Raw genomic sequence first — 20,829 nt, 5'->3', positions numbered from 1 at the left:
GTCATTTCCATCCTTCCAGGATCTCCGGCTCTGGGCCCAGTGGCTGCCAACGGCCATACCACTAGGCGACCGCACCGGCCTACTATCTAGCTGCGTGCCCCAGCTAAAAGGCCTCACTGCCCCTGTAGCCTGACACATGTAAATGATAGAGTTAAAAGAGACCAGGCTTTCAGCAGATGCCCAGGGGATGGCTTGAGCCGACGGTCGGCCAACAGAAGTAATTTCTCTCTCTGCAGAGAAGTTTGTGCAACTGACCCTTTCAGTTGGTCAGCGCATGCAGCCCACTAGGTGACTCGAGTGTGAGGAAGGAGGAAAGGGGCTGACTTCCTGCTTTGGCCTTGAAAAACGACAGGCAGGAGACTTTGGCATGTGGGTGCCATGGGGCTGGCCAGGTGTGCCGCCTAGGTGTGCCACGCTGCTGACAGTTAATCGAGCGAAAAATCAAGCCAAAGGATAGAAGAAATAGGCCCAGTGTTCAGCACTGGCAAGAGCCAGACTGGAAAGTAGAAGAGCAGTGAATGAGAGGCCTGTCTCCGCCTACGGCCACACCACCCTGAATGCGCCCGATCTCGTCTGATCTTGGAAGCTAAGCAGGGTCAGGCCTGGTTAGTACTTGGATGGGAGACCGCCTGGGAATACCAGGTGCTGTAGGCTTTTTGCTTTTCCTCGCTGCAACAAGCAATGGTCGCTGTCCTCAATGTCTTTTTCCCATTGACTTTTTTAGCCGCACACTTACCGCTTTTCATTTGCTTTCTCTCACTTGCCCTTTTCAATTCTTGCTTTTTATACAACCAATATTTCATCCATCACATTTGGGCCCAGAGGTTGCTACCCAGCTTTCCCAAAATGCAAAATGACTGACCTGCCTAGTCATGCACTGATAAATGCCCACCTCTCATATGGCAGCATAATTAGTCCCATTTGCAAGTCCTGAGCCTGGGAAAGCTGGGGCGTGAAGAGCCCTGCCTAGTTTGCCAGTGATCAATCCTCCACACTGCAGCATAGCTGGGCACATTTGCCTTCAGAGTCCTGGGAAAGCAGCTGGCTAACGTGCCACGCCAAGCTGTAATAGCGATCTGCTAAAAGCCATTTCTACTCACATCAATCCCCCCAAATTGTGGCACAACTGGGCCGATTTGCCTTTCAGGAGCCTGGCAAAGCTGGGTAACTTGCACAATGCAAGGGTACGTTCACGAGGTGCATTTTCTCTGGCTTTTTGCTGCGTTTGTGTCAAAAGGGCAGAATATATATGTTTTTCCACAGTTGCAAGACAAAACGCTGCAAACAAGTATGTAGCCGCCCACAGTAGCCCAAGGTAAAGTAAAAGAAAACAGCAAACATATAAAAGTCACCCATTGCAGGTGCAATCGTTGCCTTGGAGCTGCCCTGTTTCAGGTCCTTCAGCATTGGCCAGCTTACACACTCCATTGGAGTGAATGGAGACTAAGCCCCGCCCCCTTGGCCCAAAAAGAACGTCTCAGCAGTGAGGCCATGCTGGTGCACACTGCTCATAGCAGCAGGTCTCCAGCCGCACATGGAGGAGGCTGAGAGGAAGGAAAGGACTCCCTCTTGGTCTGCTAGATGTCAGGCAAACTGCTTGTTTCTGCAGCAGACTCATTTCTAGGGGACCTTTTTACAAGTGTAGTCATACATCTATTTGTTTTTTGTTTTGAATGTTTTTTTTAAATGTATTTTATTTTTCAGGTTTAGCTTCACTTTAAGGGATATAAAAGTGAAGAAGATGGAAAGGGGCTAGTGTTGAGCCCTGGAAAGAGGCGTGCTGTGAAGTAGAAGAGCAGTGAGTGAGAGGCCTGTCTCTGCCTACGGCCACACCACCCTGAATGCGCCCGATCTCGTCTGATCTCGGAAGCTAAGCAGGGTCAGGCCTGGTTAGTACTTGGATGGGAGACCGCCTGGGAATACCAGGTGCTGTAGGCTTTTTGCTTTTCCTCACTGCAACAAGCAATGGTCGCTGTCCTCAATGCCTTTTTCCCATTGACTTTTTCAACTGCACACTTGCTTCTTTTCCTGAGCTTTCTCTTTTGCGCTTTTGAATGCTCGCAAAATCCCTGTCCTCCTTATCAGCATGGTGGCCACCACCAGCATTACTGCTTTTAATACGAGGCTGAATTTCAATAGTAACAGCGCCCCTTGCAGGACTGGGGGCACTCAGTGTTAACCTGCAGGCTGACTGACAGCGTCACGAATGCAGCACACGTTTGCAGACAACGCAGCGTAGGAAAGGGAAGCGCGCTGAAAGCCGCTTCCAATCATTCACCACCACCAGCTCACCTCCTTCCCTAATTGTTTCCCGTACACCTGGCTCCATCCCACCTTCCTGGCCGAGCTTGCTCTCTCTTTCACACCCTCATTCCATTGTTAGCCTGTCGAAAAGCCTGCACTGAGGCTTTTTAAAAGACACCCGCTGCTCAGCACTGCTGTGGCAGCTGTTTCATTAGTCAACAACACCTGTCGGCTGTATTCCCCCTGCCAGCCCTTGCGGTCGTCGCATTGGTCCTTCGGAAACAGCCGCCCCCTGTTGGGCCGGAGTGGTGCTATGCCGGTATCCATGGACTGAAAGTTTCTAGGCGTGCTGCGTTTTTCCATGCCCGGCTGGCAATGGCAACCGACGCTCGTCAAAGGGATGGAGGGCTCATGTGTGCGCACCCTGAGCTCCTAATGGCGTCTGCCACTGTGCCGCAGGTGAGCGTTACCTGCTGGCGAGTCTTTGGTGCACGCACCAATTTGGCCACGTGCCGGCCAGGGCCAGGCTGACTGGGCTTTGAACAAATGAGGGTGGTGGAGAAGAGGTCAGCTGCGTCTACCGGCCACACCACCCTGAATACGCCCGATCTCGTCCGATCTCGGAAGCAAAGCGGGGTCGGGCTCGGACAGTACTTGGATGGGAGACCTCCTGGGAATACCGGGTGCTGTAGACTGTATTTTTTTTCTCGGCTGTATCTTCCTGTTTTTGTCATTTCCATCCTTCCAGGATCTCCGGCTCTGGGCCCAGTGGCTGCCAACGGCCATACCACTAGGCGACCGCACCGGCCTACTATCTAGCTGCGTGCCCCAGCTAAAAGGCCTCACTGCCCCTGTAGCCTGACACATGTAAATGATAGAGTTAAAAGAGACCAGGCTTTCAGCAGATGCCCAGGGGATGGCTTGAGCCGACGGTCGGCCAACAGAAGTAATTTCTCTCTCTGCAGAGAAGTTTGTGCAACTGACCCTTTCAGTTGGTCAGCGCATGCAGCCCACTAGGTGACTCGAGTGTGAGGAAGGAGGAAAGGGGCTGACTTCCTGCTTTGGCCTTGAAAAACGACAGGCAGGAGACTTTGGCATGTGGGTGCCATGGGGCTGGCCAGGTGTGCCGCCTAGGTGTGCCACGCTGCTGACAGTTAATCGAGCGAAAAATCAAGCCAAAGGATAGAAGAAATAGGCCCAGTGTTCAGCACTGGCAAGAGCCAGACTGGAAAGTAGAAGAGGAGTGAATGAGAGGCCTGTCTCCGCCTACGGCCACACCACCCTGAATGCGCCCGATCTCGTCTGATCTTGGAAGCTAAGCAGGGTCAGGCCTGGTTAGTACTTGGATGGGAGACCGCCTGGGAATACCAGGTGCTGTAGGCTTTTTGCTTTTCCTCGCTGCAACAAGCAATGGTCGCTGTCCTCAATGTCTTTTTCCCATTGACTTTTTTAGCCGCACACTTACCGCTTTTCATTTGCTTTCTCTCACTTGCCCTTTTCAATTCTTGCTTTTTATACAACCAATATTTCATCCATCACATTTGGGCCCAGAGGTTGCTACCCAGCTTTCCCAAAATGCAAAATGACTGACCTGCCTAGTCATGCACTGATAAATGCCCACCTCTCATATGGCAGCATAATTAGTCCCATTTGCAAGTCCTGAGCCTGGGAAAGCTGGGGCGTGAAGAGCCCTGCCTAGTTTGCCAGTGATCAATCCTCCACACTGCAGCATAGCTGGGCACATTTGCCTTCAGAGTCCTGGGAAAGCAGCTGGCTAACGTGCCACGCCAAGCTGTAATAGCGATCTGCTAAAAGCCATTTCTACTCACATCAATCCCCCCAAATTGTGGCACAACTGGGCCGATTTGCCTTTCAGGAGCCTGGCAAAGCTGGGTAACTTGCACAATGCAAGGGTACGTTCACGAGGTGCATTTTCTCTGGCTTTTTGCTGCGTTTGTGTCAAAAGGGCAGAATATATATGTTTTTCCACAGTTGCAAGACAAAACGCTGCAAACAAGTATGTAGCCGCCCACAGTAGCCCAAGGTAAAGTAAAAGAAAACAGCAAACATATAAAAGTCACCCATTGCAGGTGCAATCGTTGCCTTGGAGCTGCCCTGTTTCAGGTCCTTCAGCATTGGCCAGCTTACACACTCCATTGGAGTGAATGGAGACTAAGCCCCGCCCCCTTGGCCCAAAAAGAACGTCTCAGCAGTGAGGCCATGCTGGTGCACACTGCTCATAGCAGCAGGTCTCCAGCCGCACATGGAGGAGGCTGAGAGGAAGGAAAGGACTCCCTCTTGGTCTGCTAGATGTCAGGCAAACTGCTTGTTTCTGCAGCAGACTCATTTCTAGGGGACCTTTTTACAAGTGTAGTCATACATCTATTTGTTTTTTGTTTTGAATGTTTTTTTTAAATGTATTTTATTTTTCAGGTTTAGCTTCACTTTAAGAGATATAAAAGTGAAGAAAATGGAAAGGGGCTAGTGTTGAGCCCTGGAAAGAGGCGTGCTGTGAAGTAGAAGAGCAGTGAGTGAGAGGCCTTTCTCTGCCTACGGCCACACCACCCTGAATGCGCCCGATCTCGTCTGATCTCGGAAGCTAAGCAGCGTCAGGCCTGGTTAGTACTTGGATGGGAGACCGCCTGGGAATACCAGGTGCTGTAGGCTTTTTGCTTTTCCTCACTGCAACAAGCAATGGTCGCTGTCCTCAATGCCTTTTTCCCATTGACTTTTTCAACTGCACACTTGCTTCTTTTCCTGAGCTTTCTCTTTTGCGCTTTTGAATGCTCGCAAAATCCCTGTCCTCCTTATCAGCATGGTGGCCACCACCAGCATTACTGCTTTTAATACGAGGCTGAATTTCAATAGTAACAGCGCCCCTTGCAGGACTGGGGGCACTCAGTGTTAACCTGCAGGCTGACTGACAGCGTCACGAATGCAGCACACGTTTGCAGACAACGCAGCGTAGGAAAGGGAAGCGCGCTGAAAGCCGCTTCCAATCATTCACCACCACCAGCTCACCTCCTTCCCTAATTGTTTCCCGTACACCTGGCTCCATCCCACCTTCCTGGCCGAGCTTGCTCTCTCTTTCACACCCTCATTCCATTGTTAGCCTGTCGAAAAGCCTGCACTGAGGCTTTTTAAAAGACACCCGCTGCTCATCACTGCTGTGGCAGCTGTTTCATTAGTCAACAACACCTGTCGGCTGTATTCCCTCTGCCAGCCCTTGCGGTCGTCGCATTGGTCCTTCGGAAACAGCCGCCCCCTGTTGGGCCGGAGTGGTGCTATGCCGGTATCCATGGACTGAAAGTTTCTAGGCGTGCTGCGTTTTTCCATGCCCGGCTGGCAATGGCAACCGACGCTCGTCAAAGGGATGGAGGGCTCATGTGTGCGCACCCTGAGCTCCTAATGGCGTCTGCCACTGTGCCGCAGGTGAGCGTTACCTGCTGGCGAGTCTTTGGTGCACGCACCAATTTGGCCACGTGCCGGCCAGGGCCAGGCTGACTGGGCTTTGAACAAATGAGGGTGGTGGAGAAGAGGTCAGCTGCGTCTACCGGCCACACCACCCTGAATACGCCCGATCTCGTCCGATCTCGGAAGCAAAGCGGGGTCGGGCTCGGACAGTACTTGGATGGGAGACCTCCTGGGAATACCGGGTGCTGTAGACTGTATTTTTTTTCTCGGCTGTATCTTCCTGTTTTTGTCATTTCCATCCTTCCAGGATCTCCGGCTCTGGGCCCAGTGGCTGCCAACGGCCATACCACTAGGCGACCGCACCGGCCTACTATCTAGCTGCGTGCCCCAGCTAAAAGGCCTCACTGCCCCTGTAGCCTGACACATGTAAATGATAGAGTTAAAAGAGACCAGGCTTTCAGCAGATGCCCAGGGGATGGCTTGAGCCGACGGTCGGCCAACAGAAGTAATTTCTCTCTCTGCAGAGAAGTTTGTGCAACTGACCCTTTCAGTTGGTCAGCGCATGCAGCCCACTAGGTGACTCGAGTGTGAGGAAGGAGGAAAGGGGCTGACTTCCTGCTTTGGCCTTGAAAAACGACAGGCAGGAGACTTTGGCATGTGGGTGCCATGGGGCTGGCCAGGTGTGCCGCCTAGGTGTGCCACGCTGCTGACAGTTAATCGAGCGAAAAATCAAGCCAAAGGATAGAAGAAATAGGCCCAGTGTTCAGCACTGGCAAGAGCCAGACTGGAAAGTAGAAGAGCAGTGAATGAGAGACCTGTCTCCGCCTACGGCCACACCACCCTGAATGCGCCCGATCTCGTCTGATCTCGGAAGCTAAGCAGGGTCAGGCCTGGTTAGTACTTGGATGGGAGACCGCCTGGGAATACCAGGTGCTGTAGGCTTTTTGCTTTTCCTCGCTGCAACAAGCAATGGTCGCTGTCCTCAATGTCTTTTTCCCATTGACTTTTTTAGCCGCACACTTACCGCTTTTCATTTGCTTTCTCTCACTTGCCCTTTTCAATTCTTGCTTTTTATACAACCAATATTTCATCCATCACATTTGGGCCCAGAGGTTGCTACCCAGCTTTCCCAAAATGCAAAATGACTGACCTGCCTAGTCATGCACTGATAAATGCCCACCTCTCATATGGCAGCATAATTAGTCCCATTTGCAAGTCCTGAGCCTGGGAAAGCTGGGGCGTGAAGAGCCCTGCCTAGTTTGCCAGTGATCAATCCTCCACACTGCAGCATAGCTGGGCACATTTGCCTTCAGAGTCCTGGGAAAGCAGCTGGCTAACGTGCCACGCCAAGCTGTAATAGCGATCTGCTAAAAGCCATTTCTACTCACATCAATCCCCCCAAATTGTGGCACAACTGGGCCGATTTGCCTTTCAGGAGCCTGGCAAAGCTGGGTAACTTGCACAATGCAAGGGTACGTTCACGAGGTGCATTTTCTCTGGCTTTTTGCTGCGTTTGTGTCAAAAGGGCAGAATATATATGTTTTTCCACAGTTGCAAGACAAAACGCTGCAAACAAGTATGTAGCCGCCCACAGTAGCCGCCCACAGTAGCCCAAGGTAAAGTAAAAGAAAACAGCAAACATATAAAAGTCACCAATTGCAGGTGCAATCGTTGCCTTGGAGCTGCCCTGTTTCAGGTCCTTCAGCATTGGCCAGCTTACACACTCCATTGGAGTGAATGGAGACTAAGCCCCGCCCCCTTGGCCCAAAAAGAACGTCTCAGCAGTGAGGCCATGCTGGTGCACACTGCTCATAGCAGCAGGTCTCCAGCCGCACATGGAGGAGGCTGAGAGGAAGGAAAGGACTCCCTCTTGGTCTGCTAGATTTCAGGCAAACTGCTTGTTTCTGCAGCAGACTCATTTCTAGGGGACCTTTTTACAAGTGTAGTCATACATCTATTTGTTTTTTGTTTTGAATGTTTTTTTAAAATGTATTTTATTTTTCAGGTTTAGCTTCACTTTAAGGGATATAAAAGTGAAGAAAATGGAAAGGGGCTAGTGTTGAGCCCTGGAAAGAGGCGTGCTGTGAAGTAGAAGAGCAGTGAGTGAGAGGCCTGTCTCTGCCTACGGCCACACCACCCTGAATGCGCCCGATCTCGTCTGATCTCGGAAGCTAAGCAGGGTCAGGCCTGGTTAGTACTTGGATGGGAGACCGCCTGGGAATACCAGGTGCTGTAGGCTTTTTGCTTTTCCTCACTGCAACAAGCAATGGTTGCTGTCCTCAATGCCTTTTTCCCATTGACTTTTTCAACTGCACACTTGCTTCTTTTCCTGAGCTTTCTCTTTTGCGCTTTTGAATGCTCGCAAAATCCCTGTCCTCCTTATCAGCATGGTGGCCACCACCAGCATTACTGCTTTTAATACAAGGCTGAATTTCAATAGTAACAGCGCCCCTTGCAGGACTGGGGGCACTCAGTGTTAACCTGCAGGCTGACTGACATCGTCACGAAAGCAGCACACGTTTGCAGACAACGCAGCGTAGGAAAGGGAAGCGCGCTGAAAGCCGCTTCCAATCACTCACCACCACCAGCTCACCTCCTTCCCTAATTGTTTCCCGTACACCTGGCTCCATCCCACCTTCCTGGCCGAGCTTGCTCTCTCTTTCACACCCTCATTCCATTGTTAGCCTGTCGAAAAGCCTGCACTGAGGCTTTTTAAAAGACACCCGCTGCTCATCACTGCTGTGGCAGCTGTTTCATTAGTCAACAACACCTGTCGGCTGTATTCCCTCTGCCAGCCCTTGCGGTCGTCGCATTGGTCCTTCGGAAACAGCCGCCCCCTGTTGGGCCGGAGTGGTGCTATGCCGGTATCCATGGACTGAAAGTTTCTAGGCGTGCTGCGTTTTTCCATGCCCGGCTGGCAATGGCAACCGACGCTCGTCAAAGGGATGGAGGGCTCATGTGTGCGCACCCTGAGCTCCTAATGGCGTCTGCCACTGTGCCGCAGGTGAGCGTTACCTGCTGGCGAGTCTTTGGTGCACGCACCAATTTGGCCACGTGCCGGCCAGGGCCAGGCTGACTGGGCTTTGAACAAATGAGGGTGGTGGAGAAGAGGTCAGCTGCGTCTACCGGCCACACCACCCTGAATACGCCCGATCTCGTCCGATCTCGGAAGCAAAGCGGGGTCGGGCTCGGACAGTACTTGGATGGGAGACCTCCTGGGAATACCGGGTGCTGTAGACTGTATTTTTTTTCTCGGCTGTATCTTCCTGTTTTTGTCATTTCCATCCTTCCAGGATCTCCGGCTCTGGGCCCAGTGGCTGCCAACGGCCATACCACTAGGCGACCGCACCGGCCTACTATCTAGCTGCGTGCCCCAGCTAAAAGGCCTCACTGCCCCTGTAGCCTGACACATGTAAATGATAGAGTTAAAAGAGACCAGGCTTTCAGCAGATGCCCAGGGGATGGCTTGAGCCGACGGTCGGCCAACAGAAGTAATTTCTCTCTCTGCAGAGAAGTTTGTGCAACTGACCCTTTCAGTTGGTCAGCGCATGCAGCCCACTAGGTGACTCGAGTGTGAGGAAGGAGGAAAGGGGCTGACTTCCTGCTTTGGCCTTGAAAAACGACAGGCAGGAGACTTTGGCATGTGGGTGCCATGGGGCTGGCCAGGTGTGCCGCCTAGGTGTGCCACGCTGCTGACAGTTAATCGAGCGAAAAATCAAGCCAAAGGATAGAAGAAATAGGCCCAGTGTTCAGCACTGGCAAGAGCCAGACTGGAAAGTAGAAGAGCAGTGAATGAGAGACCTGTCTCCGCCTACGGCCACACCACCCTGAATGCGCCCGATCTCGTCTGATCTCGGAAGCTAAGCAGGGTCAGGCCTGGTTAGTACTTGGATGGGAGACCGCCTGGGAATACCAGGTGCTGTAGGCTTTTTGCTTTTCCTCGCTGCAACAAGCAATGGTCGCTGTCCTCAATGTCTTTTTCCCATTGACTTTTTTAGCCGCACACTTACCGCTTTTCATTTGCTTTCTCTCACTTGCCCTTTTCAATTCTTGCTTTTTATACAACCAATATTTCATCCATCACATTTGGGCCCAGAGGTTGCTACCCAGCTTTCCCAAAATGCAAAATGACTGACCTGCCTAGTCATGCACTGATAAATGCCCACCTCTCATATGGCAGCATAATTAGTCCCATTTGCAAGTCCTGAGCCTGGGAAAGCTGGGGCGTGAAGAGCCCTGCCTAGTTTGCCAGTGATCAATCCTCCACACTGCAGCATAGCTGGGCACATTTGCCTTCAGAGTCCTGGGAAAGCAGCTGGCTAACGTGCCACGCCAAGCTGTAATAGCGATCTGCTAAAAGCCATTTCTACTCACATCAATCCCCCCAAATTGTGGCACAACTGGGCCGATTTGCCTTTCAGGAGCCTGGCAAAGCTGGGTAACTTGCACAATGCAAGGGTACGTTCACGAGGTGCATTTTCTCTGGCTTTTTGCTGCGTTTGTGTCAAAAGGGCAGAATATATATGTTTTTCCACAGTTGCAAGACAAAACGCTGCAAACAAGTATGTAGCCGCCCACAGTAGCCGCCCACAGTAGCCCAAGGTAAAGTAAAAGAAAACAGCAAACATATAAAAGTCACCAATTGCAGGTGCAATCGTTGCCTTGGAGCTGCCCTGTTTCAGGTCCTTCAGCATTGGCCAGCTTACACACTCCATTGGAGTGAATGGAGACTAAGCCCCGCCCCCTTGGCCCAAAAAGAACGTCTCAGCAGTGAGGCCATGCTGGTGCACACTGCTCATAGCAGCAGGTCTCCAGCCGCACATGGAGGAGGCTGAGAGGAAGGAAAGGACTCCCTCTTGGTCTGCTAGATTTCAGGCAAACTGCTTGTTTCTGCAGCAGACTCATTTCTAGGGGACCTTTTTACAAGTGTAGTCATACATCTATTTGTTTTTTGTTTTGAATGTTTTTTTAAAATGTATTTTATTTTTCAGGTTTAGCTTCACTTTAAGGGATATAAAAGTGAAGAAAATGGAAAGGGGCTAGTGTTGAGCCCTGGAAAGAGGCGTGCTGTGAAGTAGAAGAGCAGTGAGTGAGAGGCCTGTCTCTGCCTACGGCCACACCACCCTGAATGCGCCCGATCTCGTCTGATCTCGGAAGCTAAGCAGGGTCAGGCCTGGTTAGTACTTGGATGGGAGACCGCCTGGGAATACCAGGTGCTGTAGGCTTTTTGCTTTTCCTCACTGCAACAAGCAATGGTCGCTGTCCTCAATGCCTTTTTCCCATTGACTTTTTCAACTGCACACTTGCTTCTTTTCCTGAGCTTTCTCTTTTGCGCTTTTGAATGCTCGCAAAATCCCTGTCCTCCTTATCAGCATGGTGGCCACCACCAGCATTACTGCTTTTAATACAAGGCTGAATTTCAATAGTAACAGCGCCCCTTGCAGGACTGGGGGCACTCAGTGTTAACCTGCAGGCTGACTGACATCGTCACGAAAGCAGCACACGTTTGCAGACAACGCAGCGTAGGAAAGGGAAGCGCGCTGAAAGCCGCTTCCAATCACTCACCACCACCAGCTCACCTCCTTCCCTAATTGTTTCCCGTACACCTGGCTCCATCCCACCTTCCTGGCCGAGCTTGCTCTCTCTTTCACACCCTCATTCCATTGTTAGCCTGTCGAAAAGCCTGCACTGAGGCTTTTTAAAAGACACCCGCTGCTCATCACTGCTGTGGCAGCTGTTTCATTAGTCAACAACACCTGTCGGCTGTATTCCCCCTGCCAGCCCTTGCGGTCGTCGCATTGGTCCTTCGGAAACAGCCGCCCCCTGTTGGGCCGGAGTGGTGCTATGCCGGTATCCATGGACTGAAAGTTTCTAGGCGTGCTGCGTTTTTCCATGCCCGGCTGGCAATGGCAACCGACGCTCGTCAAAGGGATGGAGGGCTCATGTGTGCGCACCCTGAGCTCCTAATGGCGTCTGCCACTGTGCCGCAGGTGAGCGTTACCTGCTGGCGAGTCTTTGGTGCACGCACCAATTTGGCCACGTGCCGGCCAGGACCAGGCTGACTGGGCTTTGAACAAATGAGGGTGGTGGAGAAGAGGTCAGCTGCGTCTACCGGCCACACCACCCTGAATACGCCCGATCTCGTCCGATCTCGGAAGCAAAGCGGGGTCGGGCTCGGACAGTACTTGGATGGGAGACCTCCTGGGAATACCGGGTGCTGTAGACTGTATTTTTTTTCTCGGCTGTATCTTCCTGTTTTTGTCATTTCCATCCTTCCAGGATCTCCGGCTCTGGGCCCAGTGGCTGCCAACGGCCATACCACTAGGCGACCGCACCGGCCTACTATCTAGCTGCGTGCCCCAGCTAAAAGGCCTCACTGCCCCTGTAGCCTGACACATGTAAATGATAGAGTTAAAAGAGACCAGGCTTTCAGCAGATGCCCAGGGGATGGCTTGAGCCGACGGTCGGCCAACAGAAGTAATTTCTCTCTCTGCAGAGAAGTTTGTGCAACTGACCCTTTCAGTTGGTCAGTGCATGCAGCCCACTAGGTGACTCGAGTGTGAGGAAGGAGGAAAGGGGCTGACTTCCTGCTTTGGCCTTGAAAAACGACAGGCAGGAGACTTTGGCATGTGGGTGCCATGGGGCTGGCCAGGTGTGCCGCCTAGGTGTGCCACGCTGCTGACAGTTAATCGAGCGAAAAATCAAGCCAAAGGATAGAAGAAATAGGCCCAGTGTTCAGCACTGGCAAGAGCCAGACTGGAAAGTAGAAGAGCAGTGAATGAGAGGCCTGTCTCCGCCTACGGCCACACCACCCTGAATGCGCCCGATCTCGTCTGATCTTGGAAGCTAAGCAGGGTCAGGCCTGGTTAGTACTTGGATGGGAGACCGCCTGGGAATACCAGGTGCTGTAGGCTTTTTGCTTTTCCTCGCTGCAACAAGCAATGGTCGCTGTCCTCAATGTCTTTTTCCCATTGACTTTTTTAGCCGCACACTTACCGCTTTTCATTTGCTTTCTCTCACTTGCCCTTTTCAATTCTTGCTTTTTATACAACCAATATTTCATCCATCACATTTGGGCCCAGAGGTTGCTACCCAGCTTTCCCAAAATGCAAAATGACTGACCTGCCTAGTCATGCACTGATAAATGCCCACCTCTCATATGGCAGCATAATTAGTCCCATTTGCAAGTCCTGAGCCTGGGAAAGCTGGGGCGTGAAGAGCCCTGCCTAGTTTGCCAGTGATCAATCCTCCACACTGCAGCATAGCTGGGCACATTTGCCTTCAGAGTCCTGGGAAAGCAGCTGGCTAACGTGCCACGCCAAGCTGTAATAGCGATCTGCTAAAAGCCATTTCTACTCACATCAATCCCCCCAAATTGTGGCACAACTGGGCCGATTTGCCTTTCAGGAGCCTGGCAAAGCTGGGTAACTTGCACAATGCAAGGGTACGTTCACGAGGTGCATTTTCTCTGGCTTTTTGCTGCGTTTGTGTCAAAAGGGCAGAATATATATGTTTTTCCACAGTTGCAAGACAAAACGCTGCAAACAAGTATGTAGCCGCCCACAGTAGCCCAAGGTAAAGTAAAAGAAAACAGCAAACATATAAAAGTCACCCATTGCAGGTGCAATCGTTGCCTTGGAGCTGCCCTGTTTCAGGTCCTTCAGCATTGGCCAGCTTACACACTCCATTGGAGTGAATGGAGACTAAGCCCCGCCCCCTTGGCCCAAAAAGAACGTCTCAGCAGTGAGGCCATGCTGGTGCACACTGCTCATAGCAGCAGGTCTCCAGCCGCACATGGAGGAGGCTGAGAGGAAGGAAAGGACTCCCTCTTGGTCTGCTAGATGTCAGGCAAACTGCTTGTTTCTGCAGCAGACTCATTTCTAGGGGACCTTTTTACAAGTGTAGTCATACATCTATTTGTTTTTTGTTTTGAATGTTTTTTTTAAATGTATTTTATTTTTCAGGTTTAGCTTCACTTTAAGAGATATAAAAGTGAAGAAAATGGAAAGGGGCTAGTGTTGAGCCCTGGAAAGAGGCGTGCTGTGAAGTAGAAGAGCAGTGAGTGAGAGGCCTGTCTCTGCCTACGGCCACACCACCCTGAATGTGCCCGATCTCGTCTGATCTCGGAAGCTAAGCAGGGTCAGGCCTGGTTAGTACTTGGATGGGAGACCGCCTGGGAATACCAGGTGCTGTAGGCTTTTTGCTTTTCCTCACTGCAACAAGCAATGGTCGCTGTCCTCAATGCCTTTTTCCCATTGACTTTTTCAACTGCACACTTGCTTCTTTTCCTGAGCTTTCTCTTTTGCGCTTTTGAATGCTCGCAAAATCCCTGTCCTCCTTATCAGCATGGTGGCCACCACCAGCATTACTGCTTTTAAAACAAGGCTGAATTTCAATAGTAACAGCGCCCCTTGCAGGACTGGGGGCACTCAGTGTTAACCTGCAGGCTGACTGACATCGTCACGAAAGCAGCACACGTTTGCAGACAACGCAGCGTAGGAAAGGGAAGCGCGCTGAAAGCCGCTTCCAATCACTCACCACCACCAGCTCACCTCCTTCCCTAATTGTTTCCCGTACACCTGGCTCCATCCCACCTTCCTGGCCGAGCTTGCTCTCTCTTTCACACCCTCATTCCATTGTTAGCCTGTCGAAAAGCCTGCACTGAGGCTTTTTAAAAGACACCCGCTGCTCAGCACTGCTGTGGCAGCTGTTTCATTAGTCAACAACACCTGTCGGCTGTATTCCCCCTGCCAGCCCTTGCGGTCGTCGCATTGGTCCTTCGGAAACAGCCGCCCCCTGTTGGGCCGGAGTGGTGCTATGCCGGTATCCATGGACTGAAAGTTTCTAGGCGTGCTGCGTTTTTCCATGCCCGGCTGGCAATGGCAACCGACGCTCGTCAAAGGGATGGAGGGCTCATGTGTGCGCACCCTGAGCTCCTAATGGCGTCTGCCACTGTGCCGCAGGTGAGCGTTACCTGCTGGCGAGTCTTTGGTGCACGCACCAATTTGGCCACGTGCCGGCCAGGGCCAGGCTGACTGGGCTTTGAACAAATGAGGGTGGTGGAGAAGAGGTCAGCTGCGTCTACCGGCCACACCACCCTGAATACGCCCGATCTCGTCCGATCTCGGAAGCAAAGCGGGGTCGGGCTCGGACAGTACTTGGATGGGAGACCTCCTGGGAATACCGGGTGCTGTAGACTGTATTTTTTTTCTCGGCTGTATCTTCCTGTTTTTGTCATTTCCATCCTTCCAGGATCTCCGGCTCTGGGCCCAGTGGCTGCCAACGGCCATACCACTAGGCGACCGCACCGGCCTACTATCTAGCTGCGTGCCCCAGCTAAAAGGCCTCACTGCCCCTGTAGCCTGACACATGTAAATGATAGAGTTAAAAGAGACCAGGCTTTCAGCAGATGCCCAGGGGATGGCTTGAGCCGACGGTCGGCCAACAGAAGTAATTTCTCTCTCTGCAGAGAAGTTTGTGCAACTGACCCTTTCAGTTGGTCAGCGCATGCAGCCCACTAGGTGACTCGAGTGTGAGGAAGGAGGAAAGGGGCTGACTTCCTGCTTTGGCCTTGAAAAACGACAGGCAGGAGACTTTGGCATGTGGGTGCCATGGGGCTGGCCAGGTGTGCCGCCTAGGTGTGCCACGCTGCTGACAGTTAATCGAGCGAAAAATCAAGCCAAAGGATAGAAGAAATAGGCCCAGTGTTCAGCACTGGCAAGAGCCAGACTGGAAAGTAGAAGAGCAGTGAATGAGAGGCCTGTCTCCGCCTACGGCCACACCACCCTGAATGCGCCCGATCTCGTCTGATCTTGGAAGCTAAGCAGGGTCAGGCCTGGTTAGTACTTGGATGGGAGACCGCCTGGGAATACCAGGTGCTGTAGGCTTTTTGCTTTTCCTCGCTGCAACAAGCAATGGTCGCTGTCCTCAATGTCTTTTTCCCATTGACTTTTTTAGCCGCACACTTACCGCTTTTCATTTGCTTTCTCTCACTTGCCCTTTTCAATTCTTGCTTTTTATACAACCAATATTTCATCCATCACATTTGGGCCCAGAGGTTGCTACCCAGCTTTCCCAAAATGCAAAATGACTGACCTGCCTAGTCATGCACTGATAAATGCCCACCTCTCATATGGCAGCATAATTAGTCCCATTTGCAAGTCCTGAGCCTGGGAAAGCTGGGGCGTGAAGAGCCCTGCCTAGTTTGCCAGTGATCAATCCTCCACACTGCAGCATAGCTGGGCACATTTGCCTTCAGAGTCCTGGGAAAGCAGCTGGCTAACGTGCCACGCCAAGCTGTAATAGCGATCTGCTAAAAGCCATTTCTACTCACATCAATCCCCCCAAATTGTGGCACAACTGGGCCGATTTGCCTTTCAGGAGCCTGGCAAAGCTGGGTAACTTGCACAATGCAAGGGTACGTTCACGAGGTGCATTTTCTCTGGCTTTTTGCTGCGTTTGTGTCAAAAGGGCAGAATATATATGTTTTTCCACAGTTGCAAGACAAAACGCTGCAAACAAGTATGTAGCCGCCCACAGTAGCCGCCCACAGTAGCCCAAGGTAAAGTAAAAGAAAACAGCAAACATATAAAAGTCACCAATTGCAGGTGCAATCGTTGCCTTGGAGCTGCCCTGTTTCAGGTCCTTCAGCATTGGCCAGCTTACACACTCCATTGGAGTGAATGGAGACTAAGCCCCGCCCCCTTGGCCCAAAAAGAACGTCTCAGCAGTGAGGCCATGCTGGTGCACACTGCTCATAGCAGCAGGTCTCCAGCCGCACATGGAGGAGGCTGCAGCAGACTCATTTCTAGGGGACCTTTTTACAAGTGTAGTCATACATCTATTTGTTTTTTGTTTTGAATGTTTTTTTAAAATGTATTTTATTTTTCAGGTTTAGCTTCACTTTAAGGGATATAAAAGTGAAGAAAATGGAAAGGGGCTAGTGTTGAGCCCTGGAAAAAGGCGTGCTGTGAAGTAGAAGAGCAGTGAGTGAGAGGCCTGTCTCTGCCTACGGCCACACCACCCTGAATGCGCCCAATCTCGTCTGATCTCGGAAGCTAAGCAGCGTCAGGCCTGGTTAGTACTTGGATGGGAGACCGCCTGGGAATACCAGGTGCTTTTTGCTTTTCCTCACTGCAACAAGCAATGGTCGCTGTCCTCAATGCCTTTTTCCCATTGACTTTTTCAACTGCACACTTGCTTCTTTTCCTGAGCTTTCTCTTTTGCGCTTTTGAATGCTCGCAAAATCCCTGTCCTCCTTATCAGCATGGTGGCCACCACCAGCATTACTGCTTTTAATACAAGGCTGAATTTCAATAGTAACAGCGCCCCTTGCAGGACTGGGGGCACTCAGTGTTAACCTGCAGGCTGACTGACATCGTCACGAAAGCAGCACACGTTTGCAGACAACGCAGCGTAGGAAAGGGAAGCGCGCTGAAAGCCGCTTCCAATCACTCACCACCACCAGCTCACATCCTTCCCTAATTGTTTCCCGTACACCTGGCTCCATCCCACCTTCCTGGCCGAGCTTGCTCTCTCTTTCACACCCTCATTCCATTGTTAGCCTGTCGAAAAGCCTGCACTGAGGCTTTTTAAAAGACACCCGCTGCTCAGCACTGCTGTGGCAGCTGTTTCATTAGTCAACAACACCTGTCGGCTGTATTCCCCCTGCCAGCCCTTGCGGTCGTCGCATTGGTCCTTCGGAAACAGCCGCCCCCTGTTGGGCCGGAGTGGTGCTATGCCGGTATCCATGGACTGAAAGTTTCTAGGCGTGCTGCGTTTTTCCATGCCCGGCTGGCAATGGCAACCGACGCTCGTCAAAGGGATGGAGGGCTCATGTGTGCGCACCCTGAGCTCCTAATGGCGTCTGCCACTGTGCCGCAGGTGAGCGTTACCTGCTGGCGAGTCTTTGGTGCACGCACCAATTTGGCCACGTGCCGGCCAGGGCCAGGCTGACTGGGCTTTGAACAAATGAGGGTGGTGGAGAAGAGGTCAGCTGCGTCTACCGGCCACACCACCCTGAATACGCCCGATCTCGTCCGATCTCGGAAGCAAAGCGGGGTCGGGCTCGGACAGTACTTGGATGGGAGACCTCCTGGGAATACCGGGTGCTGTAGACTGTATTTTTTTTCTCGGCTGTATCTTCCTGTTTTTGTCATTTCCATCCTTCCAGGATCTCCGGCTCTGGGCCCAGTGGCTGCCAACGGCCATACCACTAGGCGACCGCACCGGCCTACTATCTAGCTGCGTGCCCCAGCTAAAAGGCCTCACTGCCCCTGTAGCCTGACACATGTAAATGATAGAGTTAAAAGAGACCAGGCTTTCAGCAGATGCCCAGGGGATGGCTTGAGCCGACGGTCGGCCAACAGAAGTAATTTCTCTCTCTGCAGAGAAGTTTGTGCAACTGACCCTTTCAGTTGGTCAGTGCATGCAGCCCACTAGGTGACTCGAGTGTGAGGAAGGAGGAAAGGGGCTGACTTCCTGCTTTGGCCTTGAAAAACGACAGGCAGGAGACTTTGGCATGTGGGTGCCATGGGGCTGGCCAGGTGTGCCGCCTAGGTGTGCCACGCTGCTGACAGTTAATCGAGCGAAAAATCAAGCCAAAGGATAGAAGAAATAGGCCCAGTGTTCAGCACTGGCAAGAGCCAGACTGGAAAGTAGAAGAGCAGTGAATGAGAGGCCTGTCTCCGCCTACGGCCACACCACCCTGAATGCGCCCGATCTCGTCTGATCTTGGAAGCTAAGCAGGGTCAGGCCTGGTTAGTACTTGGATGGGAGACCGCCTGGGAATACCAGGTGCTGTAGGCTTTTTGCTTTTCCTCGCTGCAACAAGCAATGGTCGCTGTCCTCAATGTCTTTTTCCCATTGACTTTTTTAGCCGCACACTTACCGCTTTTCATTTGCTTTCTCTCACTTGCCCTTTTCAATTCTTGCTTTTTATACAACCAATATTTCATCCATCACATTTGGGCCCAGAGGTTGCTACCCAGCTTTCCCAAAATGCAAAATGACTGACCTGCCTAGTCATGCACTGATAAATGCCCACCTCTCATATGGCAGCATAATTAGTCCCATTTGCAAGTCCTGAGCCTGGGAAAGCTGGGGCGTGAAGAGCCCTGCCTAGTTTGCCAGTGATCAATCCTCCACACTGCAGCATAGCTGGGCACATTTGCCTTCAGAGTCCTGGGAAAGCAGCTGGCTAACGTGCCACGCCAAGCTGTAATAGCGATCTGCTAAAAGCCATTTCTACTCACATCAATCCCCCCAAATTGTGGCACAACTGGGCCGATTTGCCTTTCAGGAGCCTGGCAAAGCTGGGTAACTTGCACAATGCAAGGGTACGTTCACGAGGTGCATTTTCTCTGGCTTTTTGCTGCGTTTGTGTCAAAAGGGCAGAATATATATGTTTTTCCACAGTTGCAAGACAAAACGCTGCAAACAAGTATGTAGCCGCCCACAGTAGCCCAAGGTAAAGTAAAAGAAAACAGCAAACATATAAAAGTCACCCATTGCAGGTGCAATCGTTGCCTTGGAGCTGCCCTGTTTCAGGTCCTTCAGCATTGGCCAGCTTACACACTCCATTGGAGTGAATGGAGACTAAGCCCCGCCCCCTTGGCCCAAAAAGAACGTCTCAGCAGTGAGGCCATGCTGGTGCACACTGCTCATAGCAGCAGGTCTCCAGCCGCACATGGAGGAGGCTGAGAGGAAGGAAAGGACTCCCTCTTGGTCTGCTAGATGTCAGGCAAACTGCTTGTTTCTGCAGCAGACTCATTTCTAGGGGACCTTTTTACAAGTGTAGTCATACATCTATTTGTTTTTTGTTTTGAATGTTTTTTTTAAATGTATTTTATTTTTCAGGTTTAGCTTCACTTTAAGGGATATAAAAGTGAAGAAGATGGAAAGGGGCTAGTGTTGAGCCCTGGAAAGAGGCGTGCTGTGAAGTAGAAGAGCAGTGAGTGAGAGGCCTGTCTCTGCCTACGGCCACACCACCCTGAATGCGCCCGATCTCGTCTGATCTCGGAAGCTAAGCAGGGTCAGGCCTGGTTAGTACTTGGATGGGAGACCGCCTGGGAATACCAGGTGCTGTAGGCTTTTTGCTTTTCCTCACTGCAACAAGCAATGGTCGCTGTCCTCAATGCCTTTTTCCCATTGACTTTTTCAACTGCACACTTGCTTCTTTTCCTGAGCTTTCTCTTTTGCGCTTTTGAATGCTCGCAAAATCCCTGTCCTCCTTATCAGCATGGTGGCCACCACCAGCATTACTGCTTTTAATACGAGGCTGAATTTCAATAGTAACAGCGCCCCTTGCAGGACTGGGGGCACTCAGTGTTAACCTGCAGGCTGACTGACAGCGTCACGAATGCAGCACACGTTTGCAGACAACGCAGCGTAGGAAAGGGAAGCGCGCTGATAGCCGCTTCCAATCATTCACCACCACCAGCTCACCTCCTTCCCTAATTGTTTCCCGTACACCTGGCTCCATCCCACCTTCCTGGCCGAGCTTGCTCTCTCTTTCACACCCTCATTCCATTGTTAGCCTGTCGAAAAGCCTGCACTGAGGCTTTTTAAAAGACACCCGCTGCTCAGCACTGCTGTGGCAGCTGTTTCATTAGTCAACAACACCTGTCGGCTGTATTCCCCCTGCCAGCCCTTGCGGTCGTCGCATTGGTCCTTCGGAAACAGCCGCCCCCTGTTGGGCCGGAGTGGTGCTATGCCGGTATCCATGGACTGAAAGTTTCTAGGCGTGCTGCGTTTTTCCATGCCCGGCTGGCAATGGCAACCGACGCTCGTCAAAGGGATGGAGGGCTCATGTGTGCGCACCCTGAGCTCCTAATGGCGTCTGCCACTGTGCCGCAGGTGAGCGTTACCTGCTGGCGAGTCTTTGGTGCACGCACCAATTTGGCCACGTGCCGGCCAGGGCCAGGCTGACTGGGCTTTGAACAAATGAGGGTGGTGGAGAAGAGGTCAGCTGCGTCTACCGGCCACACCACCCTGAATACGCCCGATCTCGTCCGATCTCGGAAGCAAAGCGGGGTCGGGCTCGGACAGTACTTGGATGGGAGACCTCCTGGGAATACCGGGTGCTGTAGACTGTATTTTTTTTCTCGGCTGTATCTTCCTGTTTTTGTCATTTCCATCCTTCCAGGATCTCCGGCTCTGGGCCCAGTGGCT

The 20,829-nt window shown here is 51.9% G+C and overlaps 20 non-coding genes and 1 pseudogene across 20 annotated transcripts; all 21 read left to right on the top strand.

Moving 5' to 3' along the window:
• Positions 1-535: 535 nt before the first annotated feature.
• Positions 536-654, top strand: LOC142654798 (5S ribosomal RNA). Its single transcript, XR_012849135.1, has one exon. It is a non-coding gene; the product is annotated as a 5S ribosomal RNA (ribosomal RNA).
• A 1,165-nt stretch (positions 655-1,819) lies between these two features.
• LOC142653232 (5S ribosomal RNA) lies at positions 1,820-1,938 on the top strand. The gene has a single exon (XR_012848170.1). It is a non-coding gene; the product is annotated as a 5S ribosomal RNA (ribosomal RNA).
• Positions 1,939-2,819: 881 nt separating this feature from the next.
• On the top strand, positions 2,820-2,939 carry LOC142654976 (5S ribosomal RNA). The gene has a single exon (XR_012849305.1). It is a non-coding gene; the product is annotated as a 5S ribosomal RNA (ribosomal RNA).
• Positions 2,940-3,508: 569 nt separating this feature from the next.
• On the top strand, positions 3,509-3,627 carry LOC142654797 (5S ribosomal RNA). Its single transcript, XR_012849134.1, has one exon. It is a non-coding gene; the product is annotated as a 5S ribosomal RNA (ribosomal RNA).
• A 1,165-nt stretch (positions 3,628-4,792) lies between these two features.
• LOC142654871 (5S ribosomal RNA) lies at positions 4,793-4,911 on the top strand. Its single transcript, XR_012849205.1, has one exon. It is a non-coding gene; the product is annotated as a 5S ribosomal RNA (ribosomal RNA).
• Positions 4,912-5,792: 881 nt separating this feature from the next.
• On the top strand, positions 5,793-5,912 carry LOC142654975 (5S ribosomal RNA). The gene has a single exon (XR_012849304.1). It is a non-coding gene; the product is annotated as a 5S ribosomal RNA (ribosomal RNA).
• Positions 5,913-6,481: 569 nt separating this feature from the next.
• On the top strand, positions 6,482-6,600 carry LOC142653221 (5S ribosomal RNA). Its single transcript, XR_012848159.1, has one exon. It is a non-coding gene; the product is annotated as a 5S ribosomal RNA (ribosomal RNA).
• A 1,178-nt stretch (positions 6,601-7,778) lies between these two features.
• LOC142653210 (5S ribosomal RNA) lies at positions 7,779-7,897 on the top strand. The gene has a single exon (XR_012848148.1). It is a non-coding gene; the product is annotated as a 5S ribosomal RNA (ribosomal RNA).
• An 881-nt stretch (positions 7,898-8,778) lies between these two features.
• Positions 8,779-8,898, top strand: LOC142654974 (5S ribosomal RNA). The gene has a single exon (XR_012849303.1). It is a non-coding gene; the product is annotated as a 5S ribosomal RNA (ribosomal RNA).
• Positions 8,899-9,467: 569 nt separating this feature from the next.
• On the top strand, positions 9,468-9,586 carry LOC142653198 (5S ribosomal RNA). Its single transcript, XR_012848137.1, has one exon. It is a non-coding gene; the product is annotated as a 5S ribosomal RNA (ribosomal RNA).
• Positions 9,587-10,764: 1,178 nt separating this feature from the next.
• LOC142653187 (5S ribosomal RNA) lies at positions 10,765-10,883 on the top strand. The gene has a single exon (XR_012848126.1). It is a non-coding gene; the product is annotated as a 5S ribosomal RNA (ribosomal RNA).
• An 881-nt stretch (positions 10,884-11,764) lies between these two features.
• LOC142654973 (5S ribosomal RNA) lies at positions 11,765-11,884 on the top strand. The gene has a single exon (XR_012849302.1). It is a non-coding gene; the product is annotated as a 5S ribosomal RNA (ribosomal RNA).
• A 569-nt stretch (positions 11,885-12,453) lies between these two features.
• On the top strand, positions 12,454-12,572 carry LOC142654796 (5S ribosomal RNA). Its single transcript, XR_012849133.1, has one exon. It is a non-coding gene; the product is annotated as a 5S ribosomal RNA (ribosomal RNA).
• A 1,165-nt stretch (positions 12,573-13,737) lies between these two features.
• Positions 13,738-13,856, top strand: LOC142654262 (5S ribosomal RNA). The gene has a single exon (XR_012848961.1). It is a non-coding gene; the product is annotated as a 5S ribosomal RNA (ribosomal RNA).
• Positions 13,857-14,737: 881 nt separating this feature from the next.
• On the top strand, positions 14,738-14,857 carry LOC142654972 (5S ribosomal RNA). The gene has a single exon (XR_012849301.1). It is a non-coding gene; the product is annotated as a 5S ribosomal RNA (ribosomal RNA).
• A 569-nt stretch (positions 14,858-15,426) lies between these two features.
• Positions 15,427-15,545, top strand: LOC142654795 (5S ribosomal RNA). The gene has a single exon (XR_012849132.1). It is a non-coding gene; the product is annotated as a 5S ribosomal RNA (ribosomal RNA).
• Positions 15,546-16,664: 1,119 nt separating this feature from the next.
• LOC142655085 (5S ribosomal RNA) lies at positions 16,665-16,783 on the top strand (annotated as a pseudogene).
• An 874-nt stretch (positions 16,784-17,657) lies between these two features.
• On the top strand, positions 17,658-17,777 carry LOC142654971 (5S ribosomal RNA). The gene has a single exon (XR_012849300.1). It is a non-coding gene; the product is annotated as a 5S ribosomal RNA (ribosomal RNA).
• Positions 17,778-18,346: 569 nt separating this feature from the next.
• On the top strand, positions 18,347-18,465 carry LOC142654794 (5S ribosomal RNA). The gene has a single exon (XR_012849131.1). It is a non-coding gene; the product is annotated as a 5S ribosomal RNA (ribosomal RNA).
• A 1,165-nt stretch (positions 18,466-19,630) lies between these two features.
• On the top strand, positions 19,631-19,749 carry LOC142653175 (5S ribosomal RNA). The gene has a single exon (XR_012848115.1). It is a non-coding gene; the product is annotated as a 5S ribosomal RNA (ribosomal RNA).
• Positions 19,750-20,630: 881 nt separating this feature from the next.
• Positions 20,631-20,750, top strand: LOC142654969 (5S ribosomal RNA). The gene has a single exon (XR_012849298.1). It is a non-coding gene; the product is annotated as a 5S ribosomal RNA (ribosomal RNA).
• Positions 20,751-20,829: the final 79 nt, after the last annotated feature.

This window comes from Rhinoderma darwinii, chromosome 5, assembly GCF_050947455.1.
Source record: "Rhinoderma darwinii isolate aRhiDar2 chromosome 5, aRhiDar2.hap1, whole genome shotgun sequence".
Lineage (NCBI taxonomy): Eukaryota > Metazoa > Chordata > Amphibia > Anura > Rhinodermatidae > Rhinoderma > Rhinoderma darwinii.
Note: the sequence above shows the minus strand (reverse complement) of the source record. Positions and strands in the feature narration are given on the sequence as shown.